Here is a 5372-nt window from a genome sequence, read left to right as displayed (position 1 = left end):
TCTTTTTAGGTTCATATCAAGCCTTGATGAAACATTCTTATCACCTCATATTGGTTAGTTGCAGGACTAAAACCGAAACCATAACATATACTACATGACCTCAAGCAAATCTTCTTAGCCAGTGGAAGGTCAATAAACTCACCCGTAATTGGATTGCAAACAATTGGACATAAGCAGAGGCGTATACATGGGGCCTGATAGGTTCATACTTGACCCTAATAATCATACTATATTTCATCACAAATGGGCTAATTTGGCTGATTAAATATCATTAATTACGGGCTAAAAGGACTTATTGTGCAGATTGTGGAAGCCAAGAAGAAAGAGCTGTCATGCAGCATGTTTTACAGAAAAAAGTTGAAGGAGACCTTTCAAACTGATGAACAATGGCGGAAAGCACTGAGGACAGCAAAAAAGGGAGGCGGAAGCAGGGATAGTCAGTGGCATGATGAAATCTTTGGGGCATTGAGTGTTCAAGTGTCCATAACCAACATTAATTTATGAGAAATAGTTGCACTTATGTCTGAACAAGCTACTGCGGTGTCAACTTTATTTTTTGTTTTTATTTATTCTCTCCTTATTAATAGCGGACTGTTAGGAGGAGGGAGGATACTTACATTTTGGATAATTTTTGGGAACTTTATCTCTCTCGGGAGAACTCTCTGATTTTTTACCTAACTCCATTGATGAGGAGTTATTGTATCTTTTGTGACTGTTCTCTCATTACTATGAGTGAGTAGTCGGCTGAATGAGCTAAGCCAGCTACGAGCTGAGAGCAAACATTAGGAGGCGTTCGATAAGATCAAGGAGTATTTGACACATCCACCTGTGTTAGTTCCTCCCGTAAAAGAAGTGCCACTGAAGCTGTACCTATCTGCAATAGAAAGATCGATTGGTTGTTTATTGGCCCAAAATAACCAAACAGGCCATGAACAAGCAATGTATTATCTGAGTAGATGTTTGACATACACTGAGAGGAGATATACAATTATGGAAAGATAATGATTAGCCTTGTATTTTGCATGCTCCAACCTTGATTTTGAGTGCACTAACAACCAAGACGAGTATGGAGCTTTGATAATCGGTTTGGAGTTATTGAGAGATCTAGGGGCAAAGGAGGTTGTGATAATGCGGAATTCTCAGCTCGTGCTGAAGCAAATTAGTGGAGAGTTCAAATGTACCAGTTTGTCATTAGCTTCGTACTACACCATGGCAAGACAGTTGGCGGATGATTTTGAAGATCTATCTTTGGTTTACCTTCCAAGGGAGGCAAACGAAATGGCACATATGGCTTCAGGCTTGTGAATCTCTGGAGAACTAACTCACTGTTGGTTCTAGTATAAAAGAAAGGACATCCATCAATCCTTCAGAGAGGGATTAGAGTTGAAAGCTTCAACATCGACAGAGACATCATAAGCAATTGGATAGAACCAATAAAGAAGTACTTGAAAGATCCAGCTCAGAAAGTTCCGTACGTGGTGAAGATCAGAGCTCAACGTTACTTGATGCTAGAAGAGGAAATGTACAAGAAGGGTGATGATGGTCTGTTGCTGAGATGTTTGGGAATGCTAGAGGCTTTGAAGGCGGTGAGCCAAACTCATGAAGGGATATGTGGAGCTCATTAGGCAGGTATCAAAATGCGATGGTTGTTGAGAAGACATGGGTATTTATGGCCTTCCATCCTAAAAGATTGTGTCAATTATGCAAAAGGGTGTAGACAATGCTAGAGGCATGGTCCAATTTCAAGAGTTCCTGTCAATGATATGCATCTTGTGATAAAGCCATGGCCTTTTCATGGATGGGCAATGAATCTCATTGGGAAGATACATCCTTCTTCATCAAAGGGACATCCATTAATCCTGGTGGCTACTGATTATTTTACAAAAATTGGTAAATACTAACCTTAAACTATGATTTCCAAATTTTAATTCTAAATTCTAAATCCTGAAACTCTAAACAAATTTTAATCGTAAATTCTAAATTCGAGCCCTTTATATCACACACTCGAGAAATCAGAGCTATTAACCCAAGAAAAGAGCTAGTACTCCAATTAGCCCAACTTAGATTACAATTAACTATGTATTATATAAGTTGATCACAATAAACTGTCTAAAATAGTTATTACGTCATTAACATAGATACAAATAACCTTTCAAAATATAGGAAAATGCTTTAATTTATTGATGAATTTGTTTAGAAAATGCAATGTAGCAGTCAAATAACGATCAATTTAAAATTGGTGATTTAGCACATATATTTTTTTCAAATTGACCATTTTTCTTTAGTTTAATACAACCACTAATAATAAAATACACCCATATATAAAAAAAAAAAAAGAAGAAGAAGGCTTGTATCTTAACTTTAAGGCCCAATTTAACTTGTAATTCTATGTAAATTTCCCATTTTCGTTAATGGGCTCTTTTAACCCATGAGTTAATCCACTTAATCGGGTTCGGATACGGATTCCTTAAGCCTCACTGAAGAAAAGGAGATGGATGGGTTTTTGAATTTCATTGTGAAGCTTTCATTTTTGCCGTTTGATTCTTCTCTTTTCAACATGGTGGCGGCCGACAGATCCATCAAATCCTTCACCACCTCAACTGGTTCTTCAAGCGACGGGGCACTAGTAGTATAAGGATTCGTGTTATCTGGCAGCCAAGGGCAGCTCCAGACTATTGTATTCGAGCCTGCTCTGATTTTTCCGACGTAGACCTGATGTCAGCAGCTCGCGGCTTGCGAGGATACTTCTCCAAGTGTATGATGTGTTATGACCTAGCTGTGCTTAGAGAAAGTCTGAATGTGGGTAATACGGTGCTTTCAATATTCTTGCAACCAGTGAAGACAGATATTTTCTATAATTTAATAATAGAATTGGATATTAATATTTATAAATTCGACGATATATTTTGAAATTTTTTTATCCAACTTGTATAAAAGACAATACATTTTTTATTTTATTTTTTAAATTTTTTTCACATCTAATCATATGTTTATGATCTGTTACTATTGAGTGATAAAATGAATCACATGTGAAATGTAAATGACAAAATTCATTACCAAAAAGACAGCTTGATGAATTATTTCTCAAATTGACCCAACTTGACAAGGTAAGAGATAAAATTGCTTTTGTTTGCCAATGTTAGAGGTAAAATTGCACAATTTTAAACATTAGGGGTCAAATTGTTTCTGGCAGCAAACGCCAGATGTATTTTTTGCACCTTATCCCTTTTTTATTAGACGATGTTTTAGAATTTACAAAGATAACTCGTTTGACTTTGTTATCATTTTTATTTGTACCGTCATATATAAAATGCTTCTCGCTCCTGAACTTGTCCAAAAAACTCATAACAAAACATGCACACACATCAAGAGACCGATTGATAAATTTTAAGCAAGTCCAGAGAGTTATTAGAATACTTTGAAAGTTCATGGGTTAACCAATATTTTTGAACAAGTTCAGAGACCGGATGATGTATAAGCCTATATAAAATCATGTTAAATATACATATCTGTATCATATAAAACATTATTATGATACACCTGTAATACATAAGTGCTTTCCATTTTCAAGAACATTCATTAGTATGTGACACATTCCAAGTTGATGATATGGAAATCTAGTACCCATGAGCGGTAATTCTACCACCTTTAATTAAGTAAAAAAACTATTATTTTCAAGGTTATATTCGGATAGATATTTAGGGATGTAGTCGAGTCGAGCCAAGTTTTGCTCTGCTATGGCTTAGCTCATCATAATATTAACAAGCTCAAACCGAGCTTCGAGTTCTGTTCGAACTCAAATTTGTGTTTGAGCTCGGCTCGTTTTGAAGCTCGTTTGTTCACGATTGGCTAAATCTGCAATCTGCAATTTTCCGAATGTGTTGTCTAAATCTGCAATCCACAATTCTCGTATCAATATTATTTTAACTAGTGTTCGAAATATTGTGGATATTCAATTACTTTTAGTTTGTATATATTACACGAGCAATGAAATTTAGTAGTTATGGAATTATTGATGAAAAACAAATATAAAATTTTAATGGACAAAAATACTAATTAATTGTATTATAATAAATAAGAATATAAAACTAAATAAAAAGATAACATATAAAATTAATAGAAAAAGAATATAATATGATTAATTTAATTATGACATTTAGCTTAAATTGTATATATTTTGTAAACGTTAAGCTTAAATTCGTATTATTTTGTAAACGTTAAGCCTATATTGGTACTATTTTGTACGCGTGGCCTAAATTGATGCTATATTGTAAACGTTAAGCCTAAATTGATATTATGTTGTAAACGTTAAGCCTATATTGGTGCTATTTTGAACGTTGAGACTAAATTGGTACTTCTCTAAAAACCTTAGGCCTATTTTGGTACCTTATCTCTAAAATCTATCCCTAATGTTGTCAAGTTAGATCAATTTAAGAAATAATTTATCAAATTGTCTTGTCGCTCATGAATCTTATCATGTACATTTCACATCTGAGTCATTTTTATCACTCATTAGTAATAGAGCATAAACATAGATTAGATGTGAAAAAATTGTCTATTGTACAAGTTGGACAAAAAAAATCAAAATATTTTACTAAAATTATAAATATTAGTCTCCAATTCTATTATTAATAGAAAATATGAATTTTTTAAAAACGAACTGATAAATAATTAGTGCAGAATACAAAATAAAATAAATATTTTTATAATAATATATAAAACCATACAAGTTTTTTTTTTTTGACACGAAGTAAGAACGTGAATGGCAATTGAAAATAATAAAAAAGGTTTTTTTAATTAATAATTTAGAATAAATAATAAATAGGTGTAATGTATGGAAGGTCATTTTGATGTGTTGGAGAGCCAAAATAGAGGAACTTAATAATAATAATAATAATATATTTTTTTTGAGACAATAATAATAATAATAATAATATATTAAGAGGAACTTAACAAGTCAGATTTAAGGTTGTCGGACAGAAAAACCTAAACTAACAAGATCTTCCATTTAGAACTCGACCCACATATATTTTTAATTGCATTTGAAGTTTTATTTATATTTTATTTTTAATTTTAATATCTTCTAATTTTTTAATATTATTACAAATGTTATAGTTTTACTTTTAGCTATTTTTTATTTGAAATATGTATAATATTTAACTTTAGAACTCGACCCACATATGAAACATTCAATTTCTTTTCACTTTATTACTGTAAGTTTACAGATATTGCTATTAAGTCTTATTTCTTATTTCTTTTTTGTTGTTGTCCATCTTCCTCATCCAAACCAACTTAAAAAAACAATCCTTGTGTATTTATTATAACCACAACTTCTTATTTGTTTCCTTCCATCTTAATATTTTATTTTATTA

Source organism: Euphorbia lathyris, chromosome 9 (genome assembly GCF_963576675.1).
Source record: "Euphorbia lathyris chromosome 9, ddEupLath1.1, whole genome shotgun sequence".
Taxonomy (NCBI): Eukaryota; Viridiplantae; Streptophyta; class Magnoliopsida; order Malpighiales; family Euphorbiaceae; genus Euphorbia; species Euphorbia lathyris.
This window is presented reverse-complemented; position numbering follows the sequence as displayed.